The following is a 24,617-nucleotide window of genomic DNA, read 5'->3' as shown; positions in this document are numbered from 1 at the left end:
GATTGGAAATAGACTGTGTATTTAAAAATGGTAAATATTTGGTCGAAATCATACTCATAATGCCAAATAGTCTTTAATAACGCTTATTCCATTTTTAAATTTTGACTGAAGAAGTTGGAGTTCAGCGCGTGCGCATCATTCGGACCAACGGTCATCTACCACTGTACACTGAGGAAAAGGTAAGCAAAAATGTCTTTAATTAGTAGTGTTTACACATTTAATGTTAAATTTCAGTTTTTATAGCTGTAATGTGTTATTTTAAAACATTTCATACTTTTCTGCATCATACATTTGTAACTTAGCGTCCTGTTTATGTGCGGTCATTTCGACTGGAAATAAGCTGGTTAAATCAAATTCTGGCATTGTTTTGGTCTGGAGATCTTCACCTCATAAAAGACAATACATTATTAATACTTTCCTTGGTGAGCTGAAGTGAAATGTTAAGCAAATATATTCTCATAAACCAGTCCTCCACACCAGACCAACAGAATTTTTCAAATTATGATTTTTCACCATTTTTTTAATTTCCCCTTTTGTGGTATCAAAAAGAAAGGCCATATGGCATAAGAGTAAATAATGACTGGATTTTCATTTTTGAGTGCCCTTTAGCTTGGCATCAGTCTTTGTGATAATAATAATAATAATTGATGGTTAAAAAATAATTAAATTGAACACTACTATTTTTGGACACCATAGATTTGTTTGTGATTTGTATCTCTCTTTCATTCATTCATTTTAAGTCTGAAGAGTTTGGAGATGTTGCCGTGGCCCTCTTTACAGACTAAACAAATTTCATTACCAACCTGTGAAAATCTCATGTCATCATGGAAATATGACTCAAGTTGTTATAGGTCTAAATACAACACAGTTACAAAAAAGACTAATAAATATTGTGCTAATTGTAATTAATAGTGCCTCTCGGTGTACTTTCAGGTTCTATGAACTTCATGCTATGGGAACTGTGAGTAACTTTTTTTTTTTATTTAATTTTTTTTTATTTATGAACAAATCTGAAATGGCACATTCCCGGTTATTATAGAGATGGTTCACTCAAAATTAAAATTCTGCCATTAATTACTCACCCTCATGTCATTCAAAACCCATGAGATCTTCGTTCATCTTTGGAACACAAAATAAGATATTTTTGATGAATGAAATGTTCAAAAATATCTTAATTTGGGTTCCGAAGATGAACGAAGATCTTATGGATTTGGAACAACATGAGGGTGAGCAATTAATGACAGAATTTTCATTTTTGGATGAACTATCCCTTTAAGATTTATATAAATGCTTTAGACTGTAGTAATCTTTTTAAATTCTTCATAATATGAATAGTGTATAAGGATTGCTTAATAAAACATAATGGAATTTTACTATACAATTGAGGTCTTTAACATGATTAAATATTTTTTGAGTGTATATTGTTCATGAGTTAAATATTGACTAGAGATTTTAAAGTAATTTCACAATCACATTGCAACACAAGCAGGTTTATAATACGTTTCACATGGGATTCACAAGTTTCACATGCGATCCCATGGGTTTCACATATGTATTTATACAAAGTTTTGGATGCTGGTGTTGCTTCCTTTTTTCAGTATCAAACCTGGACCAGCTTGGAGATTTATGCTGGACCGGTTTCACTTTCTAAGGCTGATTTTTTTTTTTTCTTCGCATGCACTCTTTAGGACTGTTCACACTGTCAGTTTGTCATTGAATTCAAATCTGGATTCAGTATGAGAAGGAAATAACACTGAAACATTTTAAATTTGTTAATGAGATGCCCACCCCCCCTCCAAAAAATAAAATAAAATAAAAAATAAATAAAATAAATTCAGACTATAGTCAAATTATGATTTTGAATCATGTTCATATGTATTTTTTAAAATTTATTTTAGATGACTTCAAACAACTGAACAACGTCAAATATCCTCTGAGAATCTGCACTGATTGGCCAGATTTTATTGAAAGGAGCAACATTGACGTTTAATCCAAATGAAACAGTGTTGCTCATCAGTGTTATCTGCCTCCAATCTGCACCCAAGATGTCAAAAGAGTGAGTCACAGTAACACTGTCTATGTGTCATTCTGTCATAGTAAACAAACACGGAGACAAGGCAAATTTCAGCTGAGCTACAGAAATGCAGGCTAGTGAGATAAGGGTGTGTGAGAGGAGAAGAGTGATCGGAAAGAAAGAGAGAGAGGCCTAGAGAAAAGGTCATCGTGCGTTGTGCCATGCAGGGTGGAGGATGCCTGAGCCGCTGGGTTTTACTCAGATTAATCTGTCGCGTGGTGACAGCGCTGGTTTATAAAGGTCACTCATGGCAACAGGACGTGGGTGCAGGGTGCTGAAATGTATCGAATCTGACCGCTCACTGGCACTGGACTTCAGGTAGTTAGTGCACCATAAAGGTCAAATTTGCTTCGCATCTCTCCAGAACTGACCGCTCCATGGGTTTGGGGAGATTGTTGGGCTCAGTGCACTGACAGCATCAGACGGAAGTTTTGTTTTAGCTCTGAAAAGGCCTCCTAAGTGCCTCTTATTACTATGATGGAAATTTGACAAGTTTGTCAAGAGAGTTGAACACAGTAGTAGGTCAGTTAGAGAGACAACAGCTTTATGTAACCTGCCTAAAGGCCATTCACTTCAGTTGTTACTCAGTTGTATGAAGTTGTTCTAAGCACCAGCAGTTATTAATATACTGGATGGATGGGTATATTTACAGATTGTTTTTTAAATATTTTTTTATGTGTGTATAGCGTATAGATGAATGGATTTAAAAAGTGTATTCATAGCTGGATAAATGGGTGATGGATGGAGTAAAGATGGATGGATGGATATTTTCACAAATTATTTTTTTGGGATGTATGTATGTATAGATAAGTTAATATACAACTATATATATGGGTAGATGGGTAGACTGATGGGTAAATGGATGTTTGGATAGATGAGTAGATATAAGGCAAGATGGATGAATGGGTACAGGGAGGGAGGGATAGATGGATGAGTAGAGAGGTAGGTATAGGAATCTGTTGGTAAGAAAAGGGGTAGGTGGATAGATGGGTAGATTGATGAATTAATGGAAGGATTGATGGTAGGGCTGTGCAAATAATAAAATGCGATGATCTAGTCAGTAAAGCCGGTTCTGTGATTAGAAGTAAAACTCTCCTTCACATGCTTCACATGCTCAGATGGAGTGGCATTTAATACAGAGCCGTAGTTCACTGACAAGCTACGCAATGTAATCTATAACAATTTGAACTAAAATGAATGTTTCATTTATTTGACAAATCATTTTGTACTGTAGTGTCAGGGGCATCATTTTTGAGGGGGCACGAGTGAGGGGGGGGGCTCTCATGCTTGACATGTGACACACAGCAGCCATAATACCACTGTATAACTGATATAGGCTTATGTCCCTACTGAAAAATAAAACAAAACAATGAAACCATCACATAAAATGTTTACCATTACAAACAATACAAACCATAAAATTTTAACCATTAAAAAATGGTTTTCTGTAGTGTGGTTTGGGAAATATTCCATTAGGAGGCAACCAATTATCAGTAGAGACCAACAGGGTCATTACAGTTTCCAGTAGAACCAATACAAGTCCCATTATAACCAGTAAAACCATTACTAATTTTGTAATTCTTTTTATTTTTATTCAATATATCCCCAAAATATATCATGAAATATCTCGATTCTCAAATGTGTAAGTAAATGCGTTTTGCACCTTTACAGATTATGTTAGTTGATCTATAACGGGCGATGGGCAAAGTAGCCTAATACTGTAATCTTTTAACTAGGCATAAAAGCCCGTCTTTTTACTTAAGTACCAGATATGGGTGTCAAACCATAAAATACTTTTAATACGACTGACTTTGTATTTAATGTGAATTTAATAAAAACATTGTAAGTTACTAATTAGCCTATAACACTTTCATTAAACAAAAAAAGAGCAAATAACGTTTACATTATCAACGAACATTTTCACTTCAGTCCAGCGAGTTCAAGCACTCTCAAAAACTGTCATAAAAATCTCTAAAGCTGTTTACACTGTGAAATTAATATCTTACTTGCATTTGTTGTTTCTGTGACATCTTGTTACATCTTCACTTTGTTGTTTCTGATGAGAGAATTAGTAAAAAAATTAAATCAGCCAGTTAACTCATCTGAACTCCTCTGATTGGTCCTTGCATTCATAAGCTCAACAGAATCGTGTGTGAATGGTTATAATGCGTAGTGCTTTAAAAACATGTGTGTCTCTGGCTCTGTGCCAGCCAGCAAATGCAGATATGAATGTAGAAGCTGGTGATGTTTTTCTTTTTTATATATTTAGTTTACAGGACAAACTGCGCATTTCATCCCAAATTGTTTGCTGTGATATAATTCCAAATTTAGGGGGGTCAAGCTTGTTGATGGGGTCAACAGCCTTTCTCGTATTTTTTCACTGAAAACCTCCCACTGGCCAGCCCAGTCCTCCGGGTATCTTGTTTCATGGAAAAAAATGGGCCAAGTGAACCAACATCAGACTCTTTCCAAGTCCTCCTCTTCGTTCCAGTCATTCTGTTGTTGCAATCCAAAATCCACCTCTGCTTTTTTTTTCAGTGATAAGGCTAAACAAAGTAAGATCGACTACTGGCTTAATAGTCTGTTTTTCCAAGTGCAGAACAGGGTGGCACATTTATTAAAAAAAATAAAATAAAATAATCTAATACAAATGTGAAAAGTTGTCATATTTGAGCAATCAATCCTGTTAAGATATATAGAATGTAATATTTGTCTGAAGTATCCTCAAGTCTCATACAAGTTTAAGTAGAAATAAGTTTTTGACTAGAAAAAAGGCAAGAAATTAAAGAAAAAGCAAGAAAAAGAAAGTCAGCAGTGTAATGACATAAGTGGTTTCTGAATCCGTTCTTTGCTTTAGGGGAAAGACATTACAGCAGTGTAGAAATCAATGATTTTTAAATCTAGAATTAATGGATAATTATTGTTAATTATAGCACAGATATTTTAAATCATTGCATCATTTAGCAGATCATAAGTTGTAAAATTATAAATAAGTTTATATATGATATAGGTTGCTATGCTTTCTACATCTTTACAATTAATGTATTATAGGCTATTATTTAAAAATTTGTTATACTGTCCAAAACCCCCCTAATTTTAAAATCCAGTTGCAAGTCTTCATATTTTTCAAGTTGTAATGTGGATTCAGTACTCTAATATAGTTTAGGGTTGTACTGCTGTAAAACTGGCACTTCTATACAGCTGTGTGTTCCAGTGTTCTCAAACAGAGGGATGCGTTGTATTTAGACGCTCTGATGTTGTTCTTGCTGTTTTGCCACCTCAATAATTTTCTGGTGCTTTGACAGCAGCTTCCTTTCAAGGAAAGGAAACAAAGTTGACGAAGTCTGCTGGGTCAATCTGCACAATGTGATAAAGAAAGAAGAAAAAAATGGATAGTGGAACATTTCATTTTCCAGTATTCTACTTGTTTATCTGCTGTGCATGACAGTTTGCCTTTTTGGACTGTTATACAAAATTCAATAATTGTTAATTTATCTAGGAAAAAAATGATTCAAAGGAGTTAGTGCTCTCTTCTATACAATGAAACAGACAGTGACTGGCATCTCTCCGATATTATAATGTTTCCAAGGAAATAAAGACAGCCAACATTTTTATTTTCTTTTTCTTTTTAAAAGCTTTATTTTTTTTATGTTGTTCAGTGTATGATTTCATTAAAATCCTCAGGCTTCATTTAACAAAGTGTACATTTTCCTTGTTGAAGCACAGCAAAATGTAGTAATTTTCTGGAAGTCAAATGGCTTCTCATCTTTAGCCAGCTGAGTGCCAAACATGGTGCTAAGTGATCAAAGTGTTCCAAAAACCAAAAGAAAATACTAATGAAAGGGGAAAAAAAGTTCAGCCATCAGCCTGTTGTTTAGCTTAAGTGCCTTTTTCTGCATTTGCTCTCATCTTCCATTATTTGTTAGGGTGGAAAAAAGCTGGAAAAATAAGAGGGGAGCAGCCCAAATGCAGGGTCACATGACGTGGTAGCAGGGCGATGTTTAAGAGTTTAGAGGCCCGGCAGAGCTGGAGATGGGCTATTAGGACCATCCATTAGGGTCTAATAGCCAAGTGTAACATCTTTCATTGATATTGCGCGACTTTCTACAAACTTTTAAAGCACTTTTGGTTCATTCAAGCAATGTACTCTAAGATTGTTTACAATTTACCCATATCCTCATGTGAATTCTTCTAATGAGCTTTTGTGCATTTGCTGAGTCAAGAGATTGACTACGTTTACATGCGCACGAATAATGCGATTATTTCCAATAATCAGAGTAAGGACTTAATCACATTGTGATTTTTACATGTCAAGAGCAAAGCTCTTCACTTCCGTTTACATGCAATTTCCATTCTTCTTATTCGCTAAGAATTGTGGTAAATTCTTTACTGCCATTATTTTACTGCCATTATGCCGTATTTACATAAGTGGCATATGCCGATTTTAGGCATGTATACACCTTAATCGCAGTATTGCTGCTCTGACCAGGGTGCGCATCTCGGGGGGTTGGATTCCGTTTTTTTTTCGTTTTAATTTTTCTGGACTCCTTTTTTAATGGTTAGATTAAATTGTATTTATTTATTTATTTATTATTATTATTTTTAAAAATTTTAGATTAAAAATTTTAAAAGTATGTCTTGCTAATTAAAATAATGAAACTTGAACAATTTAACATCAATTTATTAAAAGTTTAACAAAAATTACATGTTTAGGGCCCTATGAAATTTTTTCAAACTTTATTTTATCAAGTTCAAGTACAAGTTGAGCTTTATTGTTACCAAATTCTGTGTTTTGCATGTTTAATTATTTGAAAGCATAAAAACAAGTTTCAGTTATTCTTACAATAGCCCTATGTTTTTTTTCCCCTCAGAAATTCAGTGTTGTGTATTGCCATTTAAGGCATTAAACATTCATTTAATTTATCTGAATATTATTATTATTATTATTATTTTTTGGAAAATAAATGGGATTTAATATTATAATTAAAAACATTGAATAAATATTGTATGATTATCCCTTAAAAATAAGGTTTTAATCATTTTAGTAGTAGCCTATTACGTTCTACTGAACAATAGTAATGTTGGCCATTTCTGTCGCAATGAATTCAAGGTAAACCGAACTTTTATTTTAAACAAAACCGCGCGTCTGTGCCATTCATAACACAGAGACATGCATAATTGATATTTAAATAGTCAAATACGTGGGAGTGGGAGTGTGCTCACTTGTGTGTGCTCGCGCATCGGGGCTGGACTCGGCTGTGCGCGATACAGAGAGCGCGAATATGTAGAGACCGAAATGACATGCCATCGTCGAAATAAGATCAATAACATAAGGCTATTTAGTTTGTTTAATAAAAGAACAAGGTATTGACCTGTTCTATTTGAAAGGTAACTTTAAATGACTTCTGTTGTGATCTGGCTCTTTAGAGAAAATAAAATGAAAGAAAATTAACTTAACCTTCAAGGGGGGTGTTCGAATTGTGTCAAAGCTCTTGGGGGGGACCCCCTAACACCAGACCCCCCTCCCCCCTCTGTCCCCTTAAAAAAAAATGATAAAAACAAAATATATAAAAGTATATTTTTTTGGGTGTTATGGGGGGGTCTCAATGCTTATGGGAGGTCTGGTACCCCCCCAGCCCCCCTCAATTTGAACACTGGGCGGAGGGTGCCGTTGTCGGGGGGGGCACCCCCCTAAGATAATGGTAGGGGAAACACTGAAATGGGAGTGAACAGCTTTGCTCTTGACATGTAAAAATCACAACGTGATTAAGTCCTTACTCTGATTATTGGAAATAACGCTCCGGTTACTCACGTACCCTCGGTTCCCTGAGATAAGGGAACGACCGTTGCGTCGTCATATTTCATTGACGACTGCTATGGAGGAAACTCCTGTCCTGTTTACTCTTTTACTGAAGGCAGATTGGTTAACGTTTGTGTACTGCACAAACCAATGGCGCTCAAGCCCGACAGAAGGGGCGGAGCTGACTGCTACAGGAGTCCCAGCACACCATTTCATCAGAATCAAGGACTGAAGCTACAGCCATCGATTCGTGTGCAGCTATAGCACGGCCAGTTATGCAACGGCTTTCAAATGAAGATTGCTATCAAACAGCACACCTAGGTTCCTAACTGATGACGAAGAATCGACAGAGCAGCCGTCAAGTGTTAGATAGTGTTCTAGGTTATTACATGTGGGGTTTTTAGGTCCGATAATTAAAACTTCTGTTTTTTCAGAATTTAGCAGTAAGAAGTTACTCGTCATCCAGTTTTTTTATATTGACTATGCATTCTGTTAGTTTCTCAATTTGGTGTGTTTCACCAGGCCGCAAAGAAATATAGAGCTGAGTATCATCAGCATAACAGTGAAAGCTAACACCATGTCTCCTGATAATATCTCCCAAGGGTAACATGTAAAGCGTGAACAGTAACGGCCCTAGTACTGAGCCTTGAGGTACTCCGTACTGCACTTGTGATCGATAGGATACCTCTTCATTCACTGCTACGAATTGATGGCGGTCAGATAAGTACAATTTGAACCATGCTAAGGCACTTCCACTAATGCCAACAAAGTGTTCTAGTCTATTCAAAAGAATGTTGTGGTCGATAGTGTTGAACGCAGCGCTAAGATCCACTACCACTAATAAAGAGATACAACCACGATCAGATGATAGAAGCAGGTCATTTGTAACTCTAATGAGAGCAATCTCAGTACTATGATACGTTCTAAATCCTGACGGGAATTCTTCACAGATACCATTTTTTTTTGTTGTTGTTGTGGATGGTGTTTAAAACGGGTCGATTCATTTATACTGTTATCAGCACATGTTGAAGTATATTCGTCTCTTGTCTCTTGAGAATATGCGCTGTTAATGCAGCGTTAGAAAACTCCATCAGTTTTTTTTACTTTCACTTTCTGTATGACTGACGTTCACCGGCATAACTATTGCGCAAAGTTTGTATGTTGCTGTTGTGATATCCATTGGCTCGCCTTCATGGTTTAAAACAGAAATATTTCCAGTATTGCGACGTCAATCGCATACAACGAATATACAGAATAATTAGAAAAATCATTTATGCACAATAAATAACAGACCGTCATATCTATTCACATTTTCCCCCGAACGTTCTTGCGACCCGGTAGGAATTCTTCCACGGCCCAGTAGTGGGTTGCGACCCGGTGGTTGGGGACCTCTGGTTTAGATGATTTAACAAGTTTATACAATTCTTCCTCTCCTATAGTAGAGAATGAGTGGAATTGTTCCTCAGGGGATCTATAGTGCACTATCTGATGCGATACTGTAGCTGACGGCTGCATGATTACAATTTTATCTCTGATAGTATCGATCTTGGAAGTAAAGTAGTTCATAAAGTCATTACTGCTGTGCTCTTGGGGAATGCCAACACCTGTTGATGCTTTATTTTTCGTTAATTTAGCCACTACATTGAATAAATACCGGGGGTTATGTTTGTTTTCTCCTAGAAGAGACGAAAAGTAATCAGATCTAGCAGTTTGTAATGCTTTTCTGTAGGATAGGGTACTTTCCCGCCAAGCTATACGAAATACCTCTAGTTTTGTTTTCCTCCAGCTGCGCTCCATTTTCTGGGCTGCTCTCTTTAGGGTGCGAATGTGCTCATTATACCATGGAGTCAGACTGTTTTCTTTCATCTTCCTTAAGCGTAAATGAGCAACTGTATCTAAAGTTCTAGAAAAAAGAGAGTCCATAGTTTCTGTTACATCAAGTTGTTCTATTGGATATGCTAAGGAATTGAGATGAATCAGGAAGATTAGTAACAAAGCAGTCTTTTGTGGTAGAAGTGATGGTTCTACCATACTTGTAACAAGGAGTAGAATTTACAGTTTTAGCTATATGGAGTTTACGCAAGACTAGATAATGATCTGAGATAGCATCGCTTTGCTGCAGAATTTCAACACCACTAACATCAATTCCATGTGACAGTATTAAATCTAGAGTATGATTTCGACAATGAGTAGGTCCGGAAATGTGTTGTCTAACCCCAATAGAGTTCAGAATGTCTATGAATGCTGATCCTAATGCATCTTTTCATTATCGACATGGATATTAAAAAGACTTTATCTGCTATCAGTACTAACTCAGATAGAAAATCATCAAATTCTTTAATAAAGTCTGTATGGTGCCCTGGTGGCCTGTATACAGTAGCCAGTAGAAACATCACAGGGGATTTATCACTAACACGTGTTTCTCTAGATAATGTTATATGCAGCACCATAACTTCAAATGAGTTATACTTAAAGCCTGCCCTCTGAGAAATACTGAGAATATTGCTAAAAATTGTAGCAACACCTCCCCCTTTACCTTTTGGACGTGGTTCATTTTTATAGCAGTAATCTTGGGGAGTAGACTCATTTAAAGTAATGTATTCATCTGGTTTTAGCCATGTTTCTGTCAAACAGAGCAAATCTAGGTTATGATCATTGATCAAATCATTTACAAAAAGTGATTTTGTAGAAAGGGACCTGATATTCAGTAAGCCAAGTTTTATAAATTGTTTCTCTATATTGTAAGCATTTTTTATTTGTTGAACATCAATTAGATTGTTACTCTTAATTTGGTTTGGATGTTTTCTGTATTTTCTAGTTCGGGGAACAGACACAGTCTCTATAGTGTGATTATCTAGGCGAAAGAGTCTCTATGTGCTGAGAATTAACTGACTTCTGTGACGTGAGGTGGCTAGCAGACGGTCGGTTTAGCCAGTCTGTCTGCTTCCTGACCTGGGCCCCAGTTAGTCAAGTACGAACTCTAAGACCATGTGCCTATTTCTAGAGAGAAGAGCGGCACCACTCCAAGAGGGATGAACACCATCTCTTTTCAACAGGTCAGGTCTGCCCCAAAAACTTGTCCAATTGTCTATAAAACCTATGTTATTCTGCGGGCACCACTTAGACATCCAGCCATTGAGTGATGACTGTTATGTCTGTTATGAATCTCATCACCCCGGTAAGCAGGGAGGGGGCCAGAGCATATTACAGTGTCTGACATCATACTTGCAAGTTCACACGCCTCTTTAACATTATTTTTAGTGATCTCCAACTGGCAAAGTCGAACATCATTAGCGCCGACATGAATAACAATCTTACTGAATTTACGTTTAGCATTAGTCAGCACTTTTAAATTTGCAAAGATGTCAGGCGCTGTGCCTCCCGGTAAACAATGGACTATGGTGGCTGGTGTCTCTATTTTCACGTTCCGTACAATAGAATCGCCAATAACTAGAGCACTTTCATCAGGTTTCTCAGTGGGTGCATCACTGAGTGGGGAGAACGTGTTTGTTTTGATCGGAACAGAAGAGTGGTGTTTTGACCCGCGACTAGGCCGCCTCACTGTCACCCAAATGCCCTGCGGCATGAGCTCTACCGGAACCGAACAATGTACATGACTCGCTGAGCTAGTCGCATCCAAAGCAGTATCTACAGCCCTCACATTCTTACTGTCCTCAGTTAAAGTTTGGATGTGTGTCTCTAGTTCTAAAATCTTCTCTGTTAGCCTAACTATATCCCTGTATTTATCACATGTGAATCCCTCGTCGCCGACAGAGAGAGCTAAACTATACATGTGACATGAAGTGCAAACAACAAGAGAAGAAGCCATTACTCACCGTGATAGAGGAATGATTTACTTACCACTGTTGTTTGATGAACTCATGAGTTCAAACGGAGCAAGAGAGAGAGATGAAAAGGAGCGAGAAAAAAGAAAACAATAATAGGCGCGAATAGAAACGCGAGTGGAAAAGAGAATGACAAGCTAACCGGCTAACGAATGCTAACGCATGGCACACGCGTTTTTAGATTAAAAGCGAACGATCAAATTAGTCAGATTAGTTTGATAGATAATATCAGAAATATGGAGGGAATTAAGTTATATTTTATCACTTTAAACAACAGAGAGTGATAGTAAAATTCATCAGAAAGTGAAGTTACACAGAGCTACAATCGCAAACCTCTCAGCAAACCTCTCAGCTGAACGGCAGACAGGAGCAATCCAGTCTGTGAGTAACCGGAGCATTCCCTTTCGAAAGGGAACTCCCGTTGCGTCGTCATATTTAATTGACGACTGCTATGGGGAGCGCATCCAGTAGCGCTGTGCTATAAGCAGAAGCAGAACTAAGCTTGCTCAGCGAGCTCAGCTCAGGCACACTCAGAGTGGGCCTCATGAGTCCAAGCTATAAGAGACCCGAGAAGTATCTAGGGTCTGCATGCCATAAGCTTCGTCCACCCGAAGGGAGAAAAGAGCACTAAGCTGATAACATCCGTGCATGCAGGGCAGGGACGCCCAAACTGTAGGATCTAATAGGGTCGACGGCGACAACCATCCGGCGGCCGCACAATCTCCCCAATAGAGATTCCGTTGGACCACGCCCAGGAAGAGGCCATTCCTCTCATGGAGTGGGCCCTCACACCTATAGGGCACTGTACGCCCGCTGAGGTATAGGCCAGGGCGATAGCTTCTACTATCCAATGAGATAGCCTTTGCTTTGTGACTGGCAGCCCCTTAGAGTGGCCTCCAAAGCACACAAAGAGCTGTTCGGACTGTCTAAACGACTTAGAACGCTCAAAGTACACTCGCATTGCCCGGATCGGGCATAGTAAGTTAGGTCCCTGTTCATCGTCTGATGCAGGGAGTGCTAGAAGGGAGATAATCTGGGCTCTCTGTCTCTTTGGTACATAGCGGCTGCGTGGCTGGAGAACGACCTTACAGTCATTGGTCCGAACTCAAGACAGGAAGCACTCATAGATAGGGCTTGCAAGTCACCCACTCGCTTGCCCGCCAGGGCCAAGATTAGAGCGGTTTGTAGCGTCATGACCCTTAAGCCAACTGTTTGAAGCGGCTTAATTATACATAACTGAACAATAGCAATAGCTCTGGTTTTTTCAAAAAATCACTAGGTTTGTCAATATGTACCTGTTATGGAAAAAAAGCCGCCAAAAGGGTCTGAAAGTATCTAAATATTGTGCTAAAGTCGCACTCGTGTGTGTGAGACGCAGGAGCTGATGGCAGAGGGCGGTTGATATTGTGGCGGCCTGCCACAAATAAATCAACGTATGGAAAACACTGCTTCAAAAAAGTTTTTCCTGGAAAGCACTTTCTTTTTCTTTATTTTATATTTTAAAGGGATAGTTAACCCTATGATGAAAACTGTCATTTACTCAACCTCATGTTGAGTTGATCTGGATGATCTGTTTTGTAATTAATGTCACAAAAAGAACTTGTTGGCAATTGGACAGTTAGATGAGAGGGTTTTTTTGTATTTATTGACATGTATAACAGCCATCAAAGACTGTATTTTTGTATGGTACATTTAGGTGAAGGTAAATCTAAAAATTATGACACCACAACACTAAACTAGTGTGCAGTAAATTGATTACAGCAAATAATAGCATGTTTCTGAAACATAGTTGAAGACAATGACAGTGAATCGGTTTAGTTTTATGACTGTGTCTTGTTAAATTGATGCAAGCGATCTCTTAAATATTTACCCGTGCCCTGAAGTGCGCAAACTTTGGCAAATCAGTTACTATCAGTTCTTTGGCATGGGGCATCTGACACAGGAATCTCAGTGGATTCAGTCCATTGGTTCAATCATTGGTTGTGTACACAGCATGTCTGATTATTAAAAATGACCAGTGTAAGGAATTATTTGAATGAAGGTGTTTACATGAGAGTGGCAACCCTTTTCAATATGAAACACGGTGTCCATGTTGCGTGAAGTGGAAGAAATTAGATTTAAAGTGCTTCTTACATAACTGTGTAGTCAGTTTAAAATCACAGCACTCCATGTTTTTGTTATGGTAATGGCTGTTGTGGTTACTCTAATTATAAGTATAATCACAGTATTCTGTTTATATGAGCTCTGACAAGCTTGCTGAAATCTCATTATATGAAATCTCATTATATACGCATGCAAACATAGCCATATACCAACATGTTAACAAGTACTGCATCTGTAATGAATTTGTCTAAAGAAACTAAAATATAATGAAACAAGGAGTAATTTTTTATTTTCATTTTAATTATACATATTTTTGTATACCATTTTTATTTTATTTGTAAAGCAACCTTGAGTGAAGTTTATAATGATGATGATAACAATTATAAAATACATTATTATTAATAATAATATTATATAATAATATATTATTATTATTATTATTATGCAATTCATATTAAAAACATATTTTGTTTTGAAAACATAACTTTTTGTGTTTTTCATATTAAAAGCAAAAAAAGCTTAATGACATTTTCCATACTATAACAACCCTGAGATGGGACCCTCCTTATCTAATACATCTTATGGGAGCTCCACTTTTAGATGAAGGAATTTTTAACATCTTCAAGTGAGAAAAAGAGCGTGACTCAAAATTGATTCCCCCTCATCTATACTTCTCTTTTAGACAAACTCATCCTCGAGGGGTTCAACACCTGGTCTCCTCTCTCCCTCTCTCTCTTTGCTGAGCTGGACACTTGTGTTGACTCATCCCCAAAGCCAGTGAGACTGGATCAATTTGCTGAACTTTATCCTATTATTAAAGCTGGCCTAAGGGTGGGAAGAAGTGGGTGAGAGACTGAGGGAGAGTGAAAGAGAGAAAGAGTGAATGAGAAGGAGGGGTAGACGCTCTTTAAAAGGCATTAAGCAAATAGACATAGGCTCATTATGACAGGTTTCAGTGCCTCACTCATCACCGAGATAAAGAGGCCCAATAGAGAATTTGCTTTTCCAATTGTGTTATTTAAATGTGAGATGACTGGGCTTTGGCGTCGTAAACAGGGCATCTTTAATAAGCCTGGACAGGACATGCGATAGAGACAATTGCGCAAGGTATGAAAACCACTTCATCAATGCCACATTTGGACAGAATTCAATTTCAGACGCTATCCCTGCCCCCTCTTATCAGCTTCTCTCAGCAGCCGGCTGCATGTCAGATAGTGATAGCAATAATATTGTAAAGAAGAAAGGACGTCTGTGGAGGAAACCATGAGAGTTACATAGAGTAAAAAACAGAGGCAGGATAGGCCAAGGGTGCTGTGGGATCTGACATCTGCTCTCGCTGCTGTCATGGGATGATGGATCACATCTCTCTCCAGCACGTGTCTGCTCTCCAGCGCTGTTATCCGCACCTCTTCATATTTACAGTGATGGCACTCGAGGGGATCTGACTTTAAGCAATGGCCCCTGTAAGGGGGAAGATGGGTCTTTGTGACCTTCCAGTGGTGGGATGCTGTTGTGGCCGTCAGTTCAACTACTAAAGCGAAGTCTGTTGCATTTAACTCGTTCTGTAAACCGCATGTTTGAGTATGGAGGCCGTATTGATCAGTGTACATGTGTATGTGGTCAGTGACTCTGCTGTTTTGTACTACTGATGCAGTTTGTGTAATTGAAAACCCTTTTCACACAGCTGATTATATAGTGGGCAGTGCGCCGACATATGACGCCGTTGCATTACGGCATCCCGAGTTCAAATCCCGGCTCGAGGACCTTTCCCGATCCCACCCCCTTCTCTCTTTCCCCCTTCGCTTTTTTTCTCCTCTATACTGTCCTATCATCATAAAGTCAGCAAATGCGGAAAAAAAAATCTTAAAAAGAAACACTGTATATTGCATTTATACAGTGATGTTTGAAAATTGTATTACTTTTTATTTATTTATTTATTTTTATTTATTTCTCCTTTTAGATAGAACTATCTGAAAAGCTAAAAACACTGTTTATTTGATTTGCATCTTTGTTTTATTGTATTTATTTGTCCTGTTGCTTAATTAGTGTCATTATTTTATTACTGACTGTTTACTTGTCTTCAGTAAACTAAGTAGGCTTATATTTTTGGTGTTGAAATAATTGAGAATTGTGACTTTATTCTTTAATGTAGAATATTGGCATCAATATTAAATAACCTTATTTCCAGCAATAATATGCTGCTTTTCCATCAGCATTAAAGCCATTTTGTCCCCGAAAAGACATATATATTATATATAGATATATATTATATTGTATCAAATATTTAAAACATTTTTTGCAACTGTTTTAGAACAGACCTGTTTTGAATGAATTTCACGTGTAATATTTGTAGAATTGTTTTGTTCTTACTGCACATTTCACACATGTTCCCACTGTGACTCATGTGATGGTAGTTTCACATGCAATTTTCAAGCCTCAAGTGCTGTTCACGTGATCACATGCAAAAGAAATAATGCATAAATTTAACATGCCCCTAGACGTCCACATATTCCTATGTGAAATTCATGTTTTTCCTGTAATGAAAGTTACAGTGTATCTTGTTACCTATTAAAAATGGATTTATAAAGCAGAACTGAAGCATTAGAGATCTGCTTTTTGTTTGTTAACAGAAAAGAAAGGAAAAGCATTCTTTTGTCTGTGATCCCTGTACCTTGAGTATGTCTGTGACAGTACATCCTATTCATTCTCAACTATCCAATACTGCCTCCCCTGCCTCTTTTCTGGGACAAAATACCTTTAATGCTGATGAAAAAGCGGCATAGACGCACAAAGCAGCATTCTGCAGCAACAACAGCTGTAATGTTGACCTCATGAATAGAGACTGATTGAGAGGAGTTTGGTGTGTGCGTTTGAGAGTGAGAAAGAGAAAGCTGCTTGATGCACCTTCTCCGTGTTGCTTTGAATCTGTGCTAGTAATGTTTCTCAATGGCCTGCAGGCTTTATGCCATATTTGTGGAACATCACTGAAACGGCAGCTTATGTTGAGTGACAGCTGCATCTAAGAGGCACACTTATGAAAGCTGTTTCATTGTCAAAAAAGACTGATTTTATCCCTGACTGGCTTTTTGAATTCACTAGTCTCTTCTATCCCCCTCAGAGATGTGAGACAAGTTTATTGTTCTCTCTGTGAAATCCTGAGCCGCTTGTACTGTGTATTTGAAATGAAATCAAGAGCTATAACTCTTTTGACTAAACACAGTTTAAAAAATATTTTCATAATAATTTCATTTCTGTCGACGTCAATAGCCTCGTGGTTAGTGTATCGACATACAGAGCAACTGCGCTCACGGCGACCCGAGTTCGATTCCCATCTCGAGGTCCTTTGCCGCTCCCTCTCTCCTCCCAGTGCTTTCCTGTTGTCTCTCTCTACTGTCCTATCTTTAAAAAATGCATAAAAATAACACATAAAAATGTAAAAAAACCCCTTCATTTCACATTTGTTGTGTGTTAAAAAATAGATTTAATCATTCATAGAAATGTAATTTTATATTTAATTTTCTATGTAATTGTCTAACAATTTCACAATTCAAATATAATACAAAACAATTATTTATATATTTAAAATATTTAATTTAATTTTTTAAAAATTTTATTTTATATTAGCAAATATAATATATGCTGCATTTACACCATGTTATAATTACCGTAATTTCACGATGACACGTGCGCTTTTATACTGACCTGTTTTTTTTTTTGTAAATCAGCATCAGAAACGCCTGTGATTACAGCCAGTGCAGAACTGCAGCAACTTTCAATATTTCCTTTGAAGAATGAAACAATTTGTGCTCCTATTCAGCCACACACAAATGGAACCGATTAATAACAGTCTTTTTCATCCTGTAATATTAGTTTTTCCATGCAGCCTTTTGGATTTGTTGCTGGGCTACCTGGAAATGCTTCTTAATTGGCTCAAAAGAGTATTGTACCTCTGGCGACAGATGCAGATGCTTTTTGGTTCAGTATGGCCAAGAAAAACAACAAAGTGCAAATGAAATGAGTTTGTCCCTTTTGAGCTGCTTTTCCTGCATTCTCTTTGAGAATAAATCTGAACAACCTATATATTTGATCCCTTTCCTGTTAAAATCATTTTTGAGAAATGGTTTCTTCACTTGAACTCTGAATATCTAATTAATTCTGTTTCTAACACATCTCTACAGTTTCAGTGCTGGGTACCAGTTGCTTCCTTGAAAATATCTGCGATGAAGCTTCTTTTTACAGTTGTTAAATATTACACATAGGTGTTATCACGCCACCTCTACATCCTCTAATGGATTTGAGCATTTTTATTCCAGGTCTCCTAATTCCAAATTCTTCTCCAATGGGAGTTGAAATAAGGCACCTGGGACTTTTAGCACATCTCATTGATTTCCTTCCACATGTGTTAGGAGCCGGTTTGCAGTGCTCATTTACAGTAAAGTGACTGATTTTCATCTACAGCTGGTAAGCTATTATCACTGCTGAACTGGAGAGAGGCAATCTTTCTAATTTATTCCATCACATATTAGAGAGGGGTTTTGGTTAGAGAAAGAAAATGAAGAGGAACAGAAAAGAGAGAAGGGCTGAACTGGAGAGTATATGAGAAAGAGAGTAGAAGATATGGACACATGTACTGAATGTTGCTGGTGAATAAAGCATTGAAGTTGTTTAATTTCCATGAAAGCTGAATGTGATGAATTTTAGACTTGACTCATACATTTTAGATTTTACTTTGTGTTGTAATTGTACTTCATACATTAGCAGAATTTCACATTCTAAACTTTAGCTTTGGTTTAGATTTGCTTGCTTGCTTTTCCCTCAGGTGACCTTTTCTTTTCTCTCCTTACTTTGTTTTGCATTTTCTCCCCATATTTCTTCTCATTATTATTTTTTAGTTTTTCCATCTATGTATTTGTGTGTACATGGATATGTAAATGACTACACTTTTTGTCTAAATATGGATATTTATATGATATATTCAGTCGAAACGCGTTAATTGATCTAATTTTGTGTCTCTGGAAAATAGCAATCTATGGCATTGTATTATTTTGAAAATCAAAATTTTTTTAGTTTTTTGTTTTTATTTGTTAATGAGGGATTTGTGGACACATTTAGATTTGTGGAGTAAATATTATAGTTTTTATATTGATGAAAAAAGATAAAATTAAATCCTTGGGGTGAGATGATATTCCCCCATTCCCTGAATTGGCACAGAAGGACCCAAGTGACGTTGTTACTAGTGTTATTATTTTTAAATTAAATACTTATGGCAATTAAATATGTATGTAAATAGGCCTATATATAAGGCATTGAATATGTTTCCCTTTTAGATGAATCTCTGGAATTCTGCTTTGTCTGTCATGGGTTATTCAGATATTTAAATCAATTATCAAAATCTTAAATAGAATAGTTTATGTGCTATTTTACATTAAAAACACTTTAAAAATGTATATAACTATAAATAAGAATGATATCAAAAGTAATTTCCCCCTGTAGATATACAAACACATTTTTACAGTATTTCAGTATTTCTTGTTTTGGGAGACTTCATTTATTTTCCTTTAAGGAATTGATTTTAAGTTAGGAATATTTCCTAAACATTGCCATCTGCTGGACAGCACCGCACAGTGCAGCTTAAGAGGTGAAGGAGTGCAGTGCATGGGGAGTTATTCTGCTTTCACTATAAGGTGCATTTTGTTTGTTTAGGTGTGTGAGCAGCTGCAGCTTTAAAAGTGCATTAGAATGTGTCCTCTCTTGTAGTCGTATGTCGTTGAGTTCCTCAGTACTCACACTTACCCAGAATGCTTTGGTTATTTGGGTTTTTCTCCATCAACATAATAAATGAGAGTAGCTTTTCGGGGCTATTGATTTCACGCTTTTATGGTATTACATCTTCAGAGCCGCTCAGCTTGAGCGGAGGAAAACAAATCGGTTTTGGGAAATGAGTGTAAGCAATATCCACAGTGAGCCTATTAGCTGGATTGGGTGAGGTGCCTGAGGGCTTGCTGCGATGGCAGGAGCCTCACCCCTCATTCAACAGCACCAACCCGGACAGGGGAACAGCAGCTCCCACAGGCTTCGAGGAGCAGACACGTACCTGCAGCAATCAAACACAATCACAATACTTTTGAATGTATTGGGTTTATTTTAAACTGATGTGTCTGTAATTACTGGTAAGATATATTTAGGACCACATGGAATTTACACCCACTACGACTCTCCATAAAACTCCATGGATTTGGAACAGGTGTCAGCTGTGATTTATGAATTCTGACTGTGAGTTTTAATTAAATATTTAGAATGAATTTGATTTATGCTTTAATCTACCATGGAGTGTAGTGTTCTTATCCCCTTAACATTTTACCGTGCTGAAACCCTTGAAGAATATACCAAATTTGACACTGAAAACAATGAGATTGTATATCACATTACATTTTTTTTTTTTTTTTTTTTTTTTTTTATCGGTATTGGTTGATATTGTTTAATTGTGAATTCTCATTTTTACAATTACATATCTGTAAAACACTGTTAAATCATGCCAAATTAATATCCATTTTTATAATGTGTAGTGCCTAAACTGACAGGACACTAGCATTTAGCAAAAATAGAATATCGTGAAAAAGTTCATTTTTATCATAACTTATTTCAAAAAGTGAAACTTTCATATATTCTAGATTCATTACATGTAAAGTAAAACATTTCAAAAGTTTTTTTTATTTTTTTTATTTTGATTATTAGAGCTTACAGCTCATGAAAGTCAAAAATCCAGTATCTCAAAATATTAGAATATTTTGTATACAGTATAAATTCTGTGTATCACTTGTTCTTTGAAACCACAATAATGGGGAAGACTGCTGACTTGGCAATGATCCAGAAGATGAACATTGACGCCCTCCACAAAGAGGGAAAGTCACAGAGGGTCATTACTGAAAGGTGTGGCTGTTTACAGAGTGCTGTATCAAAGCATATTAAATGCAAAGTTGACTGGAAGGAAGAATTTGGGTAGGAAAAGGTGCACAAGCAACAGGGATGACCGCAAGCTTGAGAATACTGTCAAGCAAAGCCGATTCAAACACATGGGAGAGATTCACAAGGAGTGGACTGAAGCTGGAGTCAGTGCATCAAGAGTCACCACGCTCAGACATCTTCAGGAAAAGGGCTACCAAGCCACTTCTGAACCAGAGACAACATCAGAAGCGTCTTACCTGGGCTGTGGAGAAAAAGAACTTGACTGTTGCTCAGTGGTCCAAAATCATCTTTTCAGATGAAAGTAAATTTTGCATTTCATTTGGAAATCAAGGTCTGGATTCTGGAGGAAGACTGAAGAGGCACAGAATCCAAGCTGCTTGAAGTCCAGTGTGAAGTTTCCGAAGTCAGTGAAGATTTGGGGTGCCGTGACGTCTGCTGGTGTTGGTCCATTGTGTTTTATCAAGTCCAAAGTCAATGCAGCCGTCTACCAGGAGATTTTGGAGCACCTTATGCTTCCATCGGCTGACAAGCTTTATGGAGATGCTGATTTGCTTTTCCAGCAGGACTTTAGCACCTGCCCACAGTGCCAGAACCACTTCCAAGTGTTTTGCTGACCATGATATTACTGTGCTTGATTGGCCAGCCAACATGCCTGACTTTATCCCTGTATGGAATCTATGGCATATTTTCAAGAGGAAGATGAGAAACAGTCAATCCAACAATTTATTTTTGCTTAGATGGAACAGCAGCTACGCTAATCATGTCTCTGCTTGTCTCTACGTTTCTGCCACGGGATTAACATCCCGTGGTAGCCAGGAATTACAGAACTTCAGTCCGGATCCAACCATTACATGATCTGAGATGACCGAACACCTGAGATGGAGGATCAGCGCCGGGAGATGACGTATGTGTCCCTGATCGTAGGCAGAGGCCAAACGCCTGGATGAACGCCAGAGACAGATCCCCATTGAGGACCCCGCCACTTAGACAGCCATCGGAAAAGACCACTGGAACCAGCTGAGCCCATTCAATCTGACTTGCTGCAGTTTGGAACTGAACTGCTGGTTTGTTTGGCCAGAGGAGAACTGCCCCCCGACTGAGCCTGGTTTCTCCCAAGGTTTTGTGCAGTGCTTTGACACAATTTGCATTGTAAAAAGCGCTATATAAGTAAAGGTGACTTGACTTGACTTGACAATCCAGACGAGCTGAAGGCTCAATAGTGCCTCAGCAGAGCACTATTGCCATCACTTCCATGCCATTCCTCACTGATGCTGGAATTTTTGTGCTAAAGGAGCACAAAAGTATTGAGTGCATAAATTAACATACTTTAAAGAACTTGAGCTTTTCTGTTTTGCAAATCCTTTTTTTGATTGATCTTAGGAAATATTCTAATATTTTGAAATACTGGATTTTTGGATTATTGGATTCATCAAAATTAAAACAAAAAAACTTTTGAAATGTTTTACTTTACATGTAATGAATCTAGAAAATATGAAAGTTTCACTTTTTGAAATGTTACAATATAAAAATGAACTTTCACGATATTCAAATTTTTTGAGATGCACCTGTAAAATTTATTTGATTTTAGTATTTTGTATTTATTTATTTTAGACAAAAATGTAGAATGTAGAAATCAGCTTTTAATAATAATTTTAATATCAGTCGTTTATTGGTTATCAGCCATAAGATGGTAATAATTGTTCCTTCAAAAGTCATAGACATTTAATAGAAATATCAGATCAAGGACACAGATTTTGCGCCAATTTAATTTTTGTGCAGCTCTGCAGACTTTAGTGTCTGGTCATTGACATCTCTTCTGTACATCCTCTGCTGCTTGAATATTTATGAATTTTTCCGCAGAATCACAGCCTGAAGTGATGCTATTTAAATTATTTGATGATATATAGTTATATGTTGATTTAATGTTATTTAACCAATTTGATAATACTTCAAGCAACAGTTTTTAACTTTTTTTTTAAGCCATTCTGCAGTCTTTAGGTCTAATTGTTAGTTTTAGTTTTAATATCAGTGTAATTTGACACCAGTCACAACACATAATAGCTGCTGATTAACTTGTAAGCAGATTTATGTTCACTTTGTAGCTTTTAACCAGCATTTTATGATCAAATTATGGTTATATCTGTCCTGGGCCGATGTGGCTCACTGTTGAGCATGCTGAAAATGTAAAATAAGAGGTGCAAGGTGGAACTAACAGGTAAACAAACTCATTAATGGAGCTCTTCCCCCGGCTGCTCTTTCAGAGTGAGGTCACACAGGTGACCAGTCAGCGTTTCCCCATGGACCCCTTGTTTTTCAGGAACAGCTGGTCAATTAATTGGCTGAGAAATCTCAAGTTTATGGATGTTATGTTTATTATTGAGTTTATGGGGGTTGAGAACACCTGTCTGAATAGATTTGGACTATTTTGCTGCTTTTTAGTTTATTAATATTGATTCTGAGAGACCAGAACCAGTATACCTGGACAAAACTGTATAAAAGTACAATTTTACACAAGCCTCTTCTCTCTTCCTGTGATATCAACAGTATGCTTGCCATAATAGGAAAATCTTGTTCTCCTATATAAAAGGAGGAACTCGTTAGAAGTCGTTTTCAGGTCAGTGAGAAAAAGGAATTTTTGAAGGTTCACTGTGATGATATAATTGGCACAATCTGGTGAATCAACTGAAGTCTCACTAGTACGGAAGGCCACGGGTGACTCTTTCGGTGGACAACGTTACTTACTCATGTTAATTATTTCAGCGGTATGTAAGCAGAGACTATTCTCACCTTCTTTGTCAGAAACAATTACAGTGTGTTGTTGTTCATTAGGCATCTCACCTAACTAGAACCTTTTATAATCAGGTGAGACTGTTTTCACACTTCACTTTTAAAGACGTTATAAACACCACGAAGAACAGTAAAAATTTGCTTTGTGTAATTATTGCATCTCTAAAGACAGGTTTCTCATCTCTCCATCCTCTCCCTCCCAACTTTTTCGGCAAGAATTTTAACAGACATGGTGATGTAGAACACCTCTGAATTTGACACTAACCAATTTACTTTGCTGGCTGCATGGTGTTCATGTGATTTAGCGATGGCAGGGAGTTCCATTAGCAATATGGAAATGATGCTCTCACAGTGCAACTATCCCCAAATCACACACAAACACACACTTCTTGTTTTTTTTCAGACTGCCAGTTAGTTCCAGTTGATGCTTTTCCAAAAAGCTTTTGGGACCTTTTCTCTTTTGTAATATTCACTGCTTTTGTCATGCCATATAAACAGAACAAAAGACAGAATGTGTTTCTTATTGAGGATCGAGCTATTGTAGAAGATCACTTGGTTTGCAGTGTTTGCACAACTGAGCTTCTCTCAAGGAGAAACTCTACTTGGTCTTGGCAGGATGAAATGGAGATTGTTGCTCCAAGACGAATGAAAGGGAGAAATCACAAAGCTGAAAATGGATAGTATCACTTTCCAGGATGCTTTTCAGATTTTCTGTGATCTTAAGATAAAGACAATAAATATATTATGCAATTCAAATATTCTTGTTGACTGACATAACATTCTGAGTTCAGTGCATTACTGCCCCTTCTCTAACAACTCAAACCAATGCATATCACTAGCCCTTTCTACCTGTCTTGTTTCTCTTTGATTGTTTTTCTCTCTTTCTCCCTTTAGTGACCAAGGGGGGACTATGTAGTCTGACTCCTGCGGTCCTTTAGGGAGAGGAGGAAGAGACAGAATAAAGATGGAGACATTTGATAGAAAGCCATTTGGACCAGCATGATGTTCTCACTACGGTTCCTATGGGACCAGACAGCTGACG

Source organism: Barbus barbus (genome assembly GCF_936440315.1).
Source record: "Barbus barbus genome assembly, chromosome: 17".
NCBI lineage: Eukaryota > Metazoa > Chordata > Actinopteri > Cypriniformes > Cyprinidae > Barbus > Barbus barbus.
This window is presented reverse-complemented; position numbering follows the sequence as displayed.